This window comes from Phodopus roborovskii, unplaced genomic scaffold (assembly GCF_943737965.1).
Source record: "Phodopus roborovskii unplaced genomic scaffold, PHOROB, whole genome shotgun sequence".
NCBI lineage: Eukaryota > Metazoa > Chordata > Mammalia > Rodentia > Cricetidae > Phodopus > Phodopus roborovskii.
In genome coordinates this window covers 10,435,876-10,455,679 of record NW_026126540.1, presented here as the reverse complement: position 1 = coordinate 10,455,679, position 19,804 = coordinate 10,435,876, and positions in this window count along the sequence as shown.

Here is a 19,804-nt window from a genome sequence, read left to right as displayed (position 1 = left end):
TCACCTGACAGTGGCAGAGGTAAGTGCAGACACTTATCTTCTCTTCTATGACCCAGTAACCTTTCCTGAGGGAAACAAAAAACTGTGTCATGAGAGGATCCCAGAGCATCAGGGACAGATGAACCCTCTTCATCACTCTTAGTAGGAAAACTGGAGGATTAATCTGAGCTAGAGCCAGTTCTGTGCATAGATGAATTTGTTTGTTTCCTTAGTTTGTTGTGACAGTTGTTAGGAGCACTTTCCGGCCAGCCTGGTCGTACAGCCACATCAGTCCCAAAATAACACACAAAGATGCTGCATTGATTATGAAACTGTTGACCAGTTACTAATGTTTCTTATTACCTATGTCTCTCTTAAATATTAACTCATTTCTCCAAATCTAAGTTTCCACATGGTCTTAATTTACCTGAGAGAGGATCTGGACCTCTTTTCTCATGTCCTACATCTTGACTCCTCTCTACTACATCTCCCAGAATCCTCTTTGTCTCATAGTCCTGTCTATCTTGCCTTCCTATTTGCCAACAGTGTTTTATTCATTAACCAATAAGAGAAACATATTTACAGAATGTCATCTCCCATCAGACAATGAAATATTGGAGGTGACTAAGAACATGACAAACTTGTTTTGGGTGGTGTGTGTGTGTGTGTGTGTGTGTGTGTGTGTGTGTGTGTGTGCGCGCACAAAATCCAAGGCCTTGCCCATTACAGATACATACTCTACCACTGAGTTTCTCCTATAGCATTTATGATGCTTTCTTTTTCAGAAAATAAAAACATTTTGTTTACCTTATATATCATTCCATACTTCTAATGCAATCAAAAATTGCTTTCTTTCATTATAGAATATCAGAAATTTACCTTCTCCAACAGCTAAACCCTTATCTTTTTTAAGTCCTCCAAGGATGGTTGTGGAATAGGGCATCTGGGTTAAACAATATATCTTCATATATCCCCAGGAATATTTGACTTTAAAACTTAGCTTGTAAATTTAGAATGATCTAGGTAGCACAACAATTGCATTTCATTCAAATACAATAACCAGTGGAATGTGCCTTTGCCTGACATTTCTTTTAAAAATTACAAAACTCTAGAGTCCCTGTGTTCCAACTATCATTGTGCCAGGGACAAGGGTACAGAAAGAAGATTCACTGGGTTGAGCCAAGGCCACATAAAACTTGAAAATGCTGAGAGCTACAACAGAAAAGGACTGTGTGTGGGCCCCAGTAGTCAAGAGGGGGAGCCAGATCTGCTGTCAATAATGGTAACCCACACCTCAAAAAAATGATGAAACCTGAGAGGGTGCTGTGCAGAATATATGCTAAGCAAGGAAGTCAGAAAGTATAGCAGAATGAGACCATCATTAAGAGATTAGCTGACAGGTACTCCCCATCTCCTCCCTAATACCAGGAAAGCAGATCAGCTTGTATCACCTTGTGTAGTAGGACAAAGAGGTTGTAGTCTCCTTCAGGCTTCCTCTCTTGATATTTTTTTTTCCGATTTGCCTAATATTCTTACTTGGAATCTCATAGTTTTGCAATTTCCTATCTTCAGACCACAGCATCTACCCCTACTAGTCAACACAGAAATTCTTGAATCACTACAGGGAAACTCATAGTCTCTGTGAGGTTGTTGGCACTCAGCCGAGATGTCACCCAGCAGTCGGCAGACAGCTCAGTGGAGACATGTACATCTGATAACCACTGAGATCATGGCACTAGGGAAGGGAGGGGGAGTATGCACAGCTTCACTACTGCTGTCTCAACAATTGCTTGCTTTCCCAGTCTGGCAGCTGTCTCTTGTTGCTCATGTTCATGGCCACAGCTTTCCAGAACCCAGTCTCTGTAAAGCCCAAGCCCAGAAAGATTCCTGGAACACTGCTTTGCTAGATTCCTGGCCTGCAGGACAAGAAGATGAATGTTTATGTATTGGAAGGGGAATTTCATGAGCGGGGGATTGATTGCCTGAGTAGAGAATGGTATCTACCTCATCCATGTTTCAGCCATGACCTTCATGTTGAAGAACTCCACTATTTGAGTACCTGAGGCAGAGATCTGCATTTTCAGCTTCCTGTTCAGACAGAAAATAATTTACTCCCAGCATGGAAGACACACCTGCTTATAGTGAAAAAATAACACTGCAATGATTTTTTTAAATTATTTGTCTTAAACCTGGCTATGTCCACTATATTTAGAATCCCCAGCAGAGGCCTCTGAACATCTTTTCACCATGCTGCATTCTGACTTTTGGATGTCATCATATCTCTGAGGCTGTGGTCCTTCACCCTCTCATTGGAAATGGGTGAGAAAGCATACACTGTTGCTTGAAGACAAGCCATGTTGATTCTACACCAATACCATAGATCATTAACTACAGTTTCCCCACTTACCACAACTTTCTTTATTCATCTTCTCTGCCTCCCACTGTCCAACTTGAAGTCCACAGCCATTAAGTCCCCATTAAATCTCCCTCTCATCTTCATGTCCCACTTTCAAATTAATTCATCTGTTCATTTTATCCCAGTGAGAATTAACTGGTGCTGTTCTGTAAATGCCTGGGTGTAGGGTCATCTGTAGATGTGAGGAGCATACACAACCTATCAATAGCAGCTTAGCTCCTAGAAAATACAACATTATCCCTCTACAAGAAGCCATCAACTGCCAATATCTCCTCAGCTAGGGGTGGAGCCACTCATCCACCAGTGCTGGAATGTTAATTGACATGATGATATGGAGGTCTGGAGCAAGCAACCACAGCTGCTGTAAGTTCATGAGTCTAGCAGCCATGCCACAACAAAAAGACATCCATGCCTGTAAGTCTGTTAAAGGACTTGTGCTGGGTATTCCCAGAACTGCTTTTCTGTCTCCTGGTCCTAAGTCTGAAATGTAGGATGCATACTGGACAGTGCTTGGGTGTGGGAAAAGTTAAATTTCTGTTCTTGGAATTTCATGTTCATTTTCTTTAAAGAAAACAATGCCCACCTTTTTCCCCCTACATCTTGCCTTTAGCTTTGGAAAAGCCCTGTCTATCTGATAACCCCATTGAAATTTTGCCTGCTCAACTCCTCGCTTAAATTGCTACATTATAAAATGTAGACTCAATGAACTTGGACTTTAAAACGTTGTCTATAGTGTGTCTTTTTTTTTTCCTACTAGTAAACTCCATAAGAAATTGTTTAAGACTGTGTAGCCTTAAGGGTGGCACTCATCATTTCAATTTTATGAAACAAATCTTCTCAAAGAAAGGACCCTGAGTGGTTTCTTCTCTTGTTTTCTATTTTCTAAAGTTTCTGTAGAAATGGCCCTTTTCCTTCAGGCTTGAAGGCCATTGTTTAAAACTACAAGGATGAATAATTTTATTTTCATTGTGGGATTGTTTCTGCAAAGCCAAATATTGATTTTTTTTTTTTTTTGAAATAGTAACGGCATTTGAAAAATTCTGTTTGCTCTTTTTTTCTTAAGAATCAATAAGGGGAGAGATGAGTATGCGGGCCCCTGTCTCAGGCCTAACTTCCACTTTCCCTCTTTGGGATCTCCTGGCCTGGGGACTGTGGGCAGGTTGATTCACCCTAGGTAGACCAAACCATCCAGAGTTTGCTGACATCTCAGTACTAGTCCTGCCTCCACCCCCACCACCCCCCCCCCCCGGAGAGGGAGTTTCTCAGACCCACCTGCACCAATTGTAAGACACATCAGAGTATTGGACCTGCTTATATCCACCAAAAGAGAACCTTGGGCCTGTACCCACCAGGAGAGGAGGGAGACCCCACCTATACCCACTGGAAGAAGGGAGAGGAAGACAAAAATATAAGAACACATTCAACAACTGAAAAACCAATATGACACCACCAGAGTCTAGGGAATCTACGTCAGCAAGACCTGAACATCCCAACACAGATGAATCAGAAGAGAACAACATTAAAAACAACTTTAGGAAGATGATAGAGAACCTAAAAGAGGAAATGAGAAAATCCTTTGAAGAAATAGAAGAAAAGACAAACCAAAAATTGCAAGAAAGAATTCAAACAGTGCAAAGTTTGAAAACTGAAATAAAGGAAAAGAAAATGAAGTCTGAGAAAATGGTGGAATTAGAAAATTTGGGTAAACAATCAGGAAATGCAGATGCAAGCATAACCAACAGAATACAAGAGATGGAAGAGAGAATCTCAGGAGTTGAAGATACACTAGGAAAAATAGATTCATGGACCAAAGAAAATCTTAAATCCAACAAATCCATAACACAAAATATCCAGGAATTACAGGACACCATGAAAAGGCCAAAATTAAGAATAATAGGTATAGAAGGAGGTAAAGAAACCCAACTCAAAGGTGCAGAAATCATATTTAAAAATGTCATAGAAAAAAACTTTCCCAACCTAAAGAAAGACATGGCAATGAAAGTACAAGAAGCTTACAGAATGCCAAATAGACTGGGCCACAAAGGAAAGGCCCCTTGCCTCATAATAATCAAAACCCCAAACATACAGAATAAAGAAAGAATATTAAGAGCAGCAAAGGGAAATGGCCAAGTAACATATAAAAACAAACCCATCAGAATTACACCTGATTTCTGCGTGGAAACTTTGAAAGCCAGAAGGTCCTGGATAGATAGTCTACAAATACTGAGAGTCCACAGATTCCAGCCCAGATTACTATACCCAATAAAGCTTTCAATTACTATAGAAGGAGAAAACAAGAATTCCATGAAAAAAAATCAGATTTAAATAATACATATCTATTAATCCAGCCAACATAAAGTACTGGAAGGGAAACTCCAATCTAAGGACATTAACTACACTCACAAAAACATAGGCAATAGACAATCCCACTTTACCAAAAAAAAAAAAAAAAAAAAAAAAAAAAAAAAATGGTGTTAATCCACACACAATACCCAATAATACCACCACCAAACCCAAAACAAACAAAAATTAGGATTCAATGTCTTTAATTTCTACAATATTAATGGTCTTAAATCACATATATCACCTATTAAAAGGCATAGATTAACAGAATGATTACAAAGAAGATTACATCCTTATGCTGCATACAAGAAACATACCTCAACTTCAAAGACAGACATTACCTCAGAGAAAAGGGTTGGGAAAAGATTTTCCAATCAAATGTACCCAAGAAATAAGCTGGTATAGCTAACCTAATATCTAACAAACTAAACTTCAAACTAAAATCAATCAAAAGAGATGAAGAAGGTCATTTCATATTCATCACAGAAAAAAAAATTCATTAAGATGAAATCTCAATTCTGACCATCGATGCCCCAAATACAAAGGCATCCAAATTCATAAAAGAAACATTAATAAACCTCAAATACACATAAAATCTCACACACTTATAGTGGAAGACTTCAATATTCCACTCTCACCACTAGAAAGAAACACAAGACAGAAACTTAACAAAGAAACAAAAGAACTAACAGAGGAACAATCCATCCAAACACAAAAGAATATACCTTCTTCTCAGTGACACATGGAACCTTCTCTAAAATCAACCACATACTCAGCAACATAGCAAACCTCAACAGATATAAAAAAATAAATAAATAATTTTTTAAAATGTGTACCTTATCAGACCACCATGGTTTAAAGTTAGCATTCAATAACAACACAAATTGCAGAAACCCTACATTGTCATGGAAATTGAACAATGCACATTTGCACCATTTCTAGATCAAAGAAGAAATAATGAAAGAAACTTCTTAGAATTCAATGACATATGGGAAAGTACTAAGAGGAAAATTCATAGCACTAGGTGCCCATATGAAGAAACTGGAGAATAGTTACACTAGAGAAGCTCTAGATCAAAAAGAAGCGAGCTGACCCAGGAGGAGTAGATGTCAAGGAATAATCAGTTTGAAGGCTGAGATCAAAAAAGTATAGACAAAGAAAACAATGCAAAGAATCAATGAAACAAAGAGTTGGTTCTTCAAGAAAATCAACAAGATAGACAAATTTTATCCAAACTAACCAAAAGGCAGAGAGAGTGTAAGACCCTCAGAATGAGGAGTCTTCCAGGTTTGGTCGATACCCCAAGAACTCAATGTCCAGTCCAGTTGCTGCAAAACGCAAGAGGCTTTAATGAACCAGGAAACGTTTGCGCAAACAGGCTCCTCCAGCACGCAGGCTAGGGAGAAGCCCCCTCCCCCGGGCACAGGTGTTTTTAAAGGCAAACCCACAAGCTTAGGGAGGGGGTGGGACCCTCTGTCCATTGAGTACTTGACCCTTGGAGGCCAGATGGTCTGCTATTAGGGTCAGCAGACCTTAGGGCCTCAGGTGTGCTAATTAATCTTGTCTGGGCAAACCAGAGTTACAGCTATCTCTTGACCCTATTTACCACCTGTTGACTCACAGGAAAGGAGGGGGCAGTGTGAATTCTTCTTATCTCAGGGCCTTGTGAGAGGAAGCTAGCAAATTCCAAGGAACAGATATTGGTTTCCAGGTTAGTCCATCATTAACATTACTTTTTAGGTCTTTCAAGAGAACATGCAAATTAACAAAATCAGAAGCGAAAGGGGGAATATAACAACAGACACTGAGGAAATCCAGAGAATATTCAGGACATACTTTAAAAACCTGTACTCTACAAAATTTGAAACTTTAAAAAAAATAGACAATTTTCTGGATAGACATCACTTACCAAATTTAAATCAAGAACAGATAAGCAATTTAAACAGATGTATAGATGAAATAGATACAGTCATCAAAAGTCTCTCAACCATAAAAAGCCCAGGGACAGATGGTTTCAGTGCAGAATTCTTCCAGAAATTCAAAGAACAGCTAATACCAATACTCCTCAATTGTTCCACACAATAGAAGCAGAAGGATCATTACCAAACTCTTTTTACAAGGTTGCAATTACCTTGGATCCTAAGCCACACGAAGGCACAAAGAAAGAGAACTACAGACCAATATCCCTCATGAACATTGGTGAAAAATACTAAATAAAATAGTGGTAAATCAAATCCAAGAACACATCAGAAAAATCATCTAACATGATCAAATAGGCTTCATCCCAGGGGCGCAAGGATGGTTCAACTTACAAAAATCTATCAATGAAATCTGCCATATAAACAAACTAAAAAGAAAAACCATAAAACTACATGATCATCTCACTAGATGCTGAAAAAGCCTTTGACAAAGCTAAATACCTTTTCATGATAAAGGACTTGGAGATATCAGGGATAACAGGAACATACCTAAACATAATGAAAGCAAAATACAGTAAACTGACAGTCAACATCCAACTAAATGGAGAGAAACTCAACATGATTCCTCTAAAATGAGGAACAAGACAAGGCTGTCCCCTCTTTCCATATCTCTCCAATATTATACTTAAAGTTCTAGCTAGAACAATAAGACAACAAAAGAAGATCAAGGGAATACAAATTGTAAAGAAAGAATTCAAACTTTCAGTATTTGCAGATTATATGATAGTTTACATAAGTGACCTGAAAAACTCTGCCAGGGAACTCCTACAGATGATAAACACCTTCAGCAAAGAGGCAGGATAAAATGGAAAGATGCTCTTGGATACATAGGATCAACATAGTAAAAATGGCAATCTTGCCAAAAGAAATCTACAGATTCAATATAATCAGCATCAAAATACCGGCACAATTCTTTACAGCCCTGAAAGGACAAAACTTAACTTTATATGGAAAAACAAAAGACCCAGGATAGCCAAACAACCGTGTGCAGTAAAGGAATTTCTGGAGGCATCACCATCCCTGACTTCAAGCTCTATTTTAGAGCTATATTCCTGAAAACAGCTTGGTATTGGGTGTCTAACTGAAAACCCTAATATTAACCCACACAACTACAAAAACCTGATTTTTGACAAAACAGCTAAAATTATACAATGGCAAAAAAGAAAGCATCTTCAACAAATGGGGTTGGCATAACTGGATGAAAGTGTGTAGAAGACTGCAGATAGACCCATGTCTATCGCCATGCACAAAACTCAAGTCCAAATGGATCAAAGACCTGAACATAAATCCAGCCACACCGAACCTCTTAGAAGAGAAAGTGGGAGATACCCTTGAATGAATTGGTACAGGAGACTGCTTCCTGAACATTAACACCAGTAGCACATACACTGAGATCGACAATTAATAAATGGGACCTCCTGAAACTGAGACTCTTCTGTAAGGCAAAGGACACAATCAACAAGACAAAACGGCAGATCATAGAATGGGAAGAGGTATTTACAAACCCCACATGTGACAGAGAGCTGATTTCTGAAATCTACAATGAACTCAACAAACTAGTTACCTACAATGAACTCAACAAATTAGTTACCAAAACACCAGATAATCCAGTTAAAAAGTGGAGTACAGAACTAAATAGAGAATTCTCAATAGAGAAATCTAAAATGGCTGAAAGACACTGAAGTGCTCACATCCTTAGCCATCAGAGAAATACAAATCAAAACAACTCTGAGATACCATCTTACTCCTGTCAGAATGGCTAAAATGAAAAACATCAATGACAAATTATGCTGCAGAGGATGTGGAGAAAGGGATACACTCCTCCACTTCTGGTAGGAGTGCCAACTATTACACCCACTTTGGAAATCAGTATAGCTGTTCCACATTTAGGCATATACCCAAAAGATGCAAATTCATACAACAAGGGCATCTGTTTATCTATGTTTGTAGCAGTATTATTTGTAATAGCCAGAACCTGGAAGGCACCTAGATGCCCCTCAAATGAAGAATGGATGGAGATAATGTGGTACATTTACACAGTGGAGTACTACTCAGTGGGAAAAAACAGTGGAATTTTGGAATTTACAAGCAAATGGATGGAACTAAAAGAAACCATCCTGAGCGAGGTAACCCAGTCACAGAAAGACAAACACAGTATGAATTCACTCATACATGGATTTTAGACATAGAGCAAAAGATTACCAGCCTACAATCCACACTGCCAGAAAAGATAGGAAGCAAGGAAGACCCTAACAGAAACATACATGTTCCCTGGAGAAGAAGAAAGGGACAAGATCTCCTGAACAAATTGGGAGTATGCGGGGAGTGGAGAGGAAGGTATGAGAAGGAGAAGAGGAGAAGAGGAGGACATGAAGGAACAGGAAGAATGAGTAGGGGGATAAAGAGAAGAGAGCAACAAAAGAGATACCATAATAGAGGGAGCCATTATAGCTTTAAAGAGAAATTTGGCACAAGAAAACTATCCAGAGATATACAAGGATGACTGTAACTAACAACCTAAGCAACAATGGAGAGGCTATCTTAAATGCCCTTCCCTAATAAATAGATTGATGGCTACCTTATATGCCATCTTAGAGCCTTCATCCAGTAGCTGATGGAAGCAGAAGCAGACATCCACAGCTAAATACTGAGCTGAACTCCAAGAATCCAGTTGCAGAGAGGGAGGAGTGATGAGCAAAGGGGTCAAGACCACGCTGGAGAAACCCACACAAACAACTCACCTGAACAAGGGGGAGATCGTGGATAACAGACTGAGAGTTGGGAAACCATTTTAAAATTGACCCAGACCACCTGAAAGTAGGTGTCAGTTAGGAGGTCTGGGAAATCTATGGTGTCTCTGGTAGTGGATCAGTATGTATCCCTAGTGTAGGAATGGACTTTGAGAGCCCATTCCACATATAAGGTTACTCTCTCAGCCTAGACACACAGGGCTTAGGCCCTGCTCCAAAGGATTCGACAGACTGATTTGACAGACATTGATGATCCCCCATGGAAGGCTTCACCCTCCATAGGAGCAGAAAGGGGATGGGATGGGGGTGGGTAGGAGGCTGGGGGGTGGAGAGGAAGGAGACAGAACTGGAATTAACATGTAAAACAAGCTTCATTCTAATTTAAATTTAAAACAACAACAAAAAAGCATAGGTAAGTATTTTAGATGAATGTGCCTGCTCTTTTTGGTCAGTCATTACTTATTTTAAGTTCCCCACATAATTTCATTCAGAAGTTTTTTCTGTTCATGGAAATAAATCAAAAAACAATTTTAAAAAGTGAGTATTACAGATATATGAATATATATATGTATATACATGTATATACATATATATATTCTCCTCTGTATCAAATCTCATGATGCTTGTGGTGCCTGAGAGTTTTGACAGAAGTCATTTTGCAAAAAATGTACATGGGAATAAAATTGCAAAAATGATTCAGATTTGATGCAATCTTTTTATATATTGAAACACTTGCTTTTTGTCCTTTTTTTAGTGTTCTTTGAACAAAAACAGGCACTATTTCTCTCTGACACATAACTTCATATTGATTATATGACAAAATAGTTATGAATTTTATCATAAATGTTTACTTCACACATCACTGAATATTTATGGAGAAAATATTTATGATCAATGTTGGGTTAAATATGAAGTGCAGTAATCCTCATAATGAGCAACTGAATAAGTATTAATATCTCAAACCTGAATAAGGAAATGTTGCATTATGAAATGATATATAAAAGAAACAAAACATTAGAACGACACACCTAAAATGATACTCTGTCATAGGAGAAATAGATGAACATTTATATATTGATTACAAATGCCATAGGTTTGTCTGTAAAGATGCTACAATAATTCCAAATAACACTACTTGTGAGCAAGAATCAAAGTAATTTAAGAAAAAAGCTGCAAATAGGATCAGACCTCCCCCTGAATCCTGGTAAGAGCCTTTGCTTTGAAATAAGTGATAATTTTGGTGATTTAAATTCTTCCAGTGTCTATTTTAAGGATGTCCCTTTAATGGCATGTGTGAAGAGCTGTGTACAGTGGCTCTTGTAAGACAGTGGAAACTGCTCTTGACCCAGCACTATCACTGTTGACTACTTTATAGCTTTTGAATTATGAACTGTGAGAATTTAAAAATTACTCAAGCATATGTAAAACAAAAGAGTGTTCATGATGAACTATTTTTTAAGCACAGAGGCTTTGTTAGAGTAGTGAGATTATGAGTTCAAAGGGGGAATATATATGTCCTACTTTGTGTGTGGTGTGTGGGGGGGTGTACATACATGCACATGTATATTTGCATGTATACAGAGAACCAGGGTTAATGTTGTGGTCTTCCTTAATTTTGAGCAAGGGTCTCCCAAACAATTCCAAAGCACTCCTAAGTGGATATTCTCACTAACCAGATATTTTGGGGATTCCTGTTCCCCACTTTTTCAGGCTTTCACACTTACCCAAGATTTACATGTAATCTGGGGATCTGACTCTAGCCCTTCTGGATATATTGAAACTATTTTACCCACTGAGAAATATCTTCCACTTCTCAAGAACATTCCATATTTCTCCATTCTTTACTTTTCCCCAGCACTGGTGAACTCACAGTATAATCCTTCACTGGCTGTGTTTGAAAAGCCAAAAACAAACAAACAAAATGATAGAGCTTTTATTAAAGGAAATAAACAGAAACTTGAGATCAAAACATGTCAGGGTCAAACACACAAATACAACTCTACAAGCCTAAATTAGAGCCATAAGATGAGACTATGCGAGAATTGCAAAAATAACTGTAGATATTTCATGAAGAATAAACCTCAACAGGTAGAAATGAAAGTCTGGACCAGGAAAGTGACTATGGAAATAGAATACAAATACAAAAGACAATTTCTGTTTCTGTTTTTGTTTTGTTTTCATTTAAATTTTTTCATGATGTAATTTTGATATTATTTCCCTCCCTCAACTCTTCCAAGATCTTTCCCACTTCCCTACACACACCCAATTTCATGTTCTGTCTTTTTTCTCTCTTAAAAACAACAAAAAATGAAAATAAAAACAAACAAAAAAACCCAATAATACAAAAAATATCTAAATGAAGTTCCCACCCCTAAAAAGGGTTCTGTTTTGTGTGTCTAGCTCTTTCTGGGTGTGAGACCTGATCTGGAGTGGCACTCTATTAGAGAAAACTGATTTTTCCTTTCCTAGTAGGTATCATTGGCAAATAGCTTCTTAATGAGAGATGGAACTTTGTCCACTTACCCTTCTCAGTTCAGGGTTTTTATTTTGGTTCGAACCTGTGCACACCTTGTACATGCCCTGATGCCCTGATGGTCTATGTGAGTTCATACCTGTACCACTCCTGTTGTGTCCAGATGCTGTTTCCTTGGAGTCATCAAACACCTATAGCACTGACAATCTTTCTGCAATCTTATATTCCTCTCCTACATAGATCTCCAAGCATTGAAGGAAGGGTTTGATAAAAAAAAAATTTCCAACTTTGGGATGAGGGGGTCCTATCTACTGCAAGAAGTTTCTCTTGTGTGTGTTGATCAAGACACTGATCTACAGGGATAACCATATATTATTAGGAATTGTTTTATTGCTATATTCTTTTAATAGACTAATAGTAGTAGGTTTCACCCAGGGCTTATGACTTATCTGGTCCAAGGCTCTTGGATACTTTAGCAGAGGCAGGTATGAGTTTCATCTCATAGAGTGAGCTTTAAATCCAACCCAATAGTGGTTGGTTACTCCCACAATGCTTGTGTCACTATTGTACAGGGTATCTTGCAGGCAGATTGTTGTTGTAGTTCACACGTTTTGTAGCTGGGTGACACTGACGATTACTTTTCTTCTCCTGTAACATGCCTTTAGCACTGAATCTTAGTCAACAGGGAAAAAACTATTAGTTCCACACCAGTTCTGTTTCTCCATATCTACATCTTACATGATGTAAATCTACTACTAGGGCCTGAGAGTAACCTATAGCCTTGGCATTAACTTGTGATGTTTATTAGGCAACCCATTCATCTTTGGGAATATAGAAGAAAAGAAGGTGAGATTTTCAGACTGAGATGATCATAAAAGTAGATAGGAAGAGATACAGTGTGAGCAGAAAGGTGGTGAGGAAATTTGGAATACATGATAATTGGTGGGTTTAAAGAATACTGAAGTAACCAAACACAACAAAACAAAAATGGGGGAAGAGAGAAGGGTAGAGCGAGGAAAAGCTGTAATCAGGATGTATTGTATGAGAGAAGAATCTAAGAATTTAAAACATTTTTACATATAGATGCAGTGTTGTGGAGAGAATGAAATGGAAGAAATACATCTGGAGACTGTTGCCCTCAGTGTTATTCTATGGAATCAATGAGGTGGGGTGAGTCATCCTGTAAAATAATAAAGATACAAGAGGGAAAGACCTTCCAACAGCTGCTTGCAGATACTTTACAGCAATTCTAAATGGAAATTTGCTGTGCCTTTCTTCTACTATGAGTAACTGATGTCTGGATATTTGTTTTACAGCTTTCCAACTTGAGCAGAGAGAATAAGTGACTGAGTTACATACAGTGCATGCCACTTGACTATAAATAAAATATTATATTTATGAGATATGGATCTTTTGTTTTGAGAAATGTAGAAAACAGATTAAATAGAATAAATATTGCTATAAATAAGTAGATAGAATAGCCAACCCAAAAGTATCCTGATTTTGAAAATCAAGCCATCAGCCATCTAAAAATTCTGGCAACTTGTGGAGAGGCTGCAGCCAAGTGAAAATTGTGGAGAACAGATGGCTATCTTTAGGTGACAAATACTTAACATGAGACATGGAGAGAATTTCTTAATAATATCTTAATGATCTAAAATTCATTTTGTCTTTGCTTCGGAAAAAAGGAATCATCTACATCCTAGGCTCTCCAGGCCATAAATTGGCATTCTGTTAAGGGAGAAGGCTTCAAGGCAGAGCTTACTAAACTATCTCCATTCATGGGTCTCTCAGTGTTTTAGTCATGTGCATTTTTGACTCTGTAGTATCCTTAGGCCAAAAGAAATATCTAACCATTAATTATATAAGTTTTTCTGATTAGGAGATTCTAACTGCCCTGAGGCTCACTGGAGAGAGCTTCAGGAATCCTTCCTCAGAACTAGGATTGTAACTTTGAAGTACCATGCCCAGCATTTCCACATGAAATCTGGAAATTTATGGAATGTCCTTGATGCTTAACTAACCGGTCATCCCTTATCCTGTAATCCTTGCTTTTTACCACAGCAACTGTTGAACACCTATCTTCTAAGAGCTTTCATTCAAGGGAATTTTATACATTTGTGAATAACCTTGATCTTGCCACTAATTCTCCTTTCAACTAATCAATCTTAAGTATCACTGTGAATGGCTTAAAATATAAGATAATCCATCATGTTCCCTATAAATGTGCTATATCACCTTAAAATGTCTTAGCAAACATCTGGATAAATAATAATTTAGTGAATTTGGGTAAGGAGTCAAATTGGGTCAGGGAACAAACAAACCTTCAGGAGAGTATACTTTGCTTGATTATTCAGTTTCCTCAGTGTAAGAAAATAAGATATGTTTTGTGCATGGCAATAGACATGGGGCTATCTGTTGTCTTCTACACACCATCAATCATTTGTGACAGCACCATTTGTTGAAGATGCTTTCTTCCTCCCATTGTATACTTTTAGCTGTTTTGTCAAAAAATCAGGTGTTCATAGGTGTGTGGGTTAATGTCAAGATTTTTGATTCGATTCCATTGGTCTACCTGTATATTTTTATGCCAATACCAGGCTGTTTTCAGGACTATGGTTCTGTAGTAGTGCTTAAAGTAGGGGATGGTGATGACTCCTGAAGTTCTTTTATTGTACAGGGATGTACAATAAAGTTGATTATTATCTTTTCAAGGACAGTGAAGAATTGTGGTGGTATTTTAATGGGGATTGCATTGAATCTGTAGATTGCTTTTGGCAAGATTGCCATTTTTACTGTGTTTATTCTACCTATCCAAGAGCATGGAAGATCTTTCCATTTTCTGGTATCTTCTTTAATTTCTTTCTTTAAAGCCACAACGTTTTTATTGTATAAGTCTTTCACTTCTTTGGTAAGCGTTACCCCAAGATACTTTATGTAGAGTGTGGCTATTGTAAAGGGTGATATTTCTCTGACTTCTTTCTCAGTCTCTTTGTCGTCTGAATAAAGTAGGGCTACTAAATTTTTTCAGTTTATCTTGTATCCTGCTAGATTGCTGAATGTGTTTATCAGCTGTAGGAGTTCCCTGGTAGAGTTTATTGGGTCGCTTATGTAAACTATCATATCATCTCCAAATAGAGACAGTTTGACTTCTTCTTTCCAATTTTTATCCCATTGATCTCCTTTTGTTGTCTTACAGCTTTAGCTAGAACTTCAAGTATAATATTGAAGAGATATGGAGAGAGAGGGGAGCCTTGTCTTGTTCCTGATTTTAGAGGAATCGGTTTAAGTTTCTCTCCATTCAGCTTGATGTTGGCTGTTGGTTTGCTGTATATTGCTCTTATTATGTTTAGGTATGTTCCTGTTATCTCTGGTCTCTCCAAGACCTTTATCGTGAAAGGGTGATGAATTTTGTCCAAGACTTTTTCAGCATCTAGGGAGATGAACATATGTTTTTTCTTTTTCAGTTTGTTTATATGGTAGCCCATTTAGATAGATTTTTGCATCTATCCCTGCAATCCAGGGATGAAGCCTACTTGGTCATGGTGGATGATTTCTCTGATGTATTTTTGGATTCGGTTTGCCAGTATGTTATTGAGTATTTTTTGCATTGATGTTCATCAGGATATTGGTCTGTAGTTTTCTTTCTTAGTTGTGTCTTTGTGTGGCTTTGGTACTAAGGTGATTGTGGTCTCTTAAATAGAGTTTGGTAATGAACCTTCTGTTTCTATTGTGTGGAACAATTTGAGGAGTATTGGTATCCTGAACATAAATCCAGCCACACAGAAACTCTTAGAAGAGAAAGTGGGAGGTACCCTTGAACAAATTGGTATAGGAGACCACTTCCTGAACATAACTCCAGTAGCACAGACACTAAGATTGACAATTAATAAATGGGACCCCCTCAAACTTAGAAGCATCAGTAAGGCAAACAACACAAAACAAAACAAAACAAAAAAGTTGACAAGACCAAATGGCAGCCCACAGACTGGGAAAAGATTTTCACCAATCCTACATGTGACAAAGGGCTGATCTCCAAAATATACAAAGAACTCAAGAAACTAGTCAAAAAAAAAAAAAAAAAAAAAAAAAAAACAAATAACCCTATTGAAAAATGGGGTACAGACTGAAGAGAGAATTCTCAATAGAGGAGATCAAAAAGGCTGAAAGACACTTAAAATGCTCAACATCCTTAGCTATCAGGGAAATGCAAATCAAAACAACTTTGAGATACCATCTTATTCATGCCAGAATGGCTAAAATTAGAAACACCAGTGACAACCCATGCTGGAGAGGATGTGGAGAAAGGGGAACACTTCTCCACTGCTGGTGGGAGTGCAAGTACAGCCATTTTGGAGATCAAGATGGCAGTTACTCAGGAAAATGGGAATTAGTTTACCACAGGATCCGGCAATCCCCGACTTAGGCATATACCCAAATGATCTTCATCCATGCACCAAAGACATGTGCTCAATTATGTTCATAGCAGCATTATGTAATTGCTAGAACCTGGAAGCAACCTAGATGCTCCTCAACTGAAGAATGGATAAAGAAAATGTGGCACATCTACACAATGGAATACTACTCTGCAGAAAAAAAAAAAAAAAAAACAATGGAATATTGAAATTTGCATGCAGGTTGATGGAATCTGAAGAAACTATCCTGAATGAGGAAACCCAGTCACACAAAGAGGATCATGGTATGTACTTGCTCATATATAGATTTTAGAGCTAGAACAATGAATCTCCAGACTATAATTCACAGTGCCAGAGGAACTACAAGGTAGATTCTAAGAGATTCATATAAGGTATGTCACAGTAGGGGGAAGGGAAAATGTCTCCAGAGCATATGGGGAGTGGGGGGCAGTAAGGGGAGAGGAAACTAGGAGCAAGAGAAGGGGAGGAGAAGAAAGCATGTGGGACTAGGAAGATTGAGTCAGGGGAGGAATAGAAGACAGAAAAGAGACAGAGAGACAAACACACACACGCACACACACACACACACACACACACACACACACACACACACACACAGAGAGAGAGAGAGAGAGAGAGAGAGAGAGAGAGAACATAAAAGAGGTAGCCATTATTGGTTTGAAGAGAAAACTGAACCTAAAGAAATGTCTAGAGACCTACAAGAGTAACTCCAACTAACAATTTGAGCAACAGTGGAAAGGCTACCATAAATGCCCTTCCCTGATAATGAGATCAACAACTAATTTATCCACCATCATGGAACCCTCATCTAGTACCTGTTGGAAACAGAAGCAAACACCCACAACTAAACACGGAGTCAAATTAGAATCCAGATGCAGAGAGAGAGCATACAAGACCAGGTTTCAGAAACACATAGAGAGAGCTGACCTGAACAAGCAGGAGCTAATGGCCTCCAGACTGATAGCTGGGAATCCAGCATGGAACTGATTCAGACCCCCTGAACATGGGTCTCTGCTAGAAGGCCTGAGCAGTTTAAGGGACCTCAAACAGTGGAACCAGGATGTACTCCTGGTGCACAGAAGGACCTTGCGGGCGCATCCCCCATGGAGGGATACTCCCTTAACCTAGAGACAGGAGATAAGTCCTAATCCCTACTCCAAATGACTTGACTGATTTAAATGACCCCTCCAGGAGGGCATCACCCTACATGTAGAGGGAGGATGGGAAGGTATGGTGGTGGGGGTGCATGTGAGGGGGGAGAGAGGGGAATAGGGAGGGAGGGTGGGAGGAGAAAGGATGGGAGGGAGGGAGAAGGAACTGGGATCATTATGTAAAATAAAAAAAAATAAGATGTGTTGAATCCATAAGAAATCTTATAACCCGTTCCCATTTATACGTTGATATGAGTTTGGATAACTTCCTTTCTAAAGGTTATAATCACTTTCTAGATAAAGCAAAAGCATTTTAGCCTAATATCCCAGCAGAATTCTCAAGTAATATGGAAAGGTCAGGCGATGTCATTACTTCTGTGGCAGAATCCAGGAGTCATGTTCTTCTGACAGCTGTGATTTGTTTTGCTCTTGGAATGTACTGAGCTGATTCTTTGGCACTTTGTTAAAGGACACAGTGTCAGAACTGTTATCTATTAGAAGGGACAGGAAATGATCCCATGTCTAATCACTAGGAAGCCTAGAGATGTTTTATTGATGAGTGAAATACTATGCTCCTATATCACCTTAATTGGCTTCTAAACTGGGTCTTAGAATTGGATCCCTGTTTCCTGTCTCCCATTGCTTAACTTGCTTTATTTTGTTGTGTCATAATATATTCATTTTACTCATAATTTATCATCAGTCTAATGTAATCCTTAGGTAGACAACAACCTCTAACCACCAAGGCAGCTATAGAGAACAAATATTCTCCTCTCCCATTTTACATGGGTAAACTTGATTCTAGAATATATCACCAATGAAAAAAGAAGAAATGAGAACAATTACTTTGTACACCTACTCTGTACTTGTTCACTTTGCTTAAATTAACAAATATAGAACTCAAAAGAATACTCTCAGGATAAAACAGCCCATATTTACTGATAAAACATTCCTAACAATTAGTGTTAATATGCAAATTCAAGCAGTAACATTTATGTCCTCTTAGCTATTTACTTGGACACAAGCAAAAAATGTGAAAATCCCACACTTGATCTGTGGTCCTCATTCTAGCATCAGAAAATGAGGATTAAGCAAAGTTATAGTTATAATAGGGTCACATGTTGAGACATTTCCAACAGCCAATACATGGAGAAAATTCATGGTGTTGTGCCTTAGATTCCCAACTTAACATCAAGAGAGCACCTAGAACTTTACCCAAAAAAACAAACAAAAAGACAATGAAAGAAGATTCCATTTGTGCCTGGAAAAAAACATTAGGAAAAAAAATATCTCAATGAGATGACAATTAGAGGCAGCTGAGTTAAGAAAGCTTCACTGTGCCAGAGACTTTGACTATCATAACATTGTTACTTATGCTTTACTTATTTTTTGTATGTATATGTATGCCTTCTTGAATATATGTGCACCATGTGTGTACAAGTGAATACAGAGGCCTTGGATCCCATTGAACTGGACACAGAAGCGTCTGTGAGTTACTCAATATGATCCTCTGTAAGAACATTAACTGTTTTTATCCACTAAGCCATCTTTCTTGTCCCAGATTTTAGATTGTCAAAATGAACTGACTGGTGCTATGCATGTATCATGGTATACTTGTAAGCACGTGTCCCAAAGACATCATGTAGACATCAGAGTACATCTCTTTGGCGTCCATTTCCTCTGTCTTTCAGGAGTTCTGGTCACTGAACTCAAGCATTCAGGTGTGACTCTTAGGTGCTAAGCAATCCTGCTAGCCATGACTTTTTTGTTTTTAAATAACAACAATGTTTGTTCATTCTAGAAGCTTCTCATTAAGACTTCATTCCTGTGCACATATACATACCTTATAATGTGATGTTATTATGTGTCACAATTAGCAATTATAGTTAATAATTTATAAATTCCTTTCCTTGTAAATGATTATAGCCATACCACAAGATTTGATATAATAGTATGATGCAGCATACAAAATTTTGTTATGAGTGTTTATATTTCCTAAGTTGTTGGTTCTGGGTTGTATAAGAAAGCACACTGAGCAAGCCATGAAAAGGAAAACAGGAAGCAATGATCCTCTGAGGATTGCTTCAGTTCTTGCTTCCAGTTTCCTGATCTGCCTTCCCTCAAAGATGAACTGTGACTGGGAAATATAAACAAGGTAAATCCTTTCCACCCCAATTTGCTTTTAGGCAGAGTCACAGCACCATAAATCAAACTAAAAAATTAATTATTTTTTTTTCTTTCTCAAGCAACATGGTACCATTGTTCCTCACTTGGTAT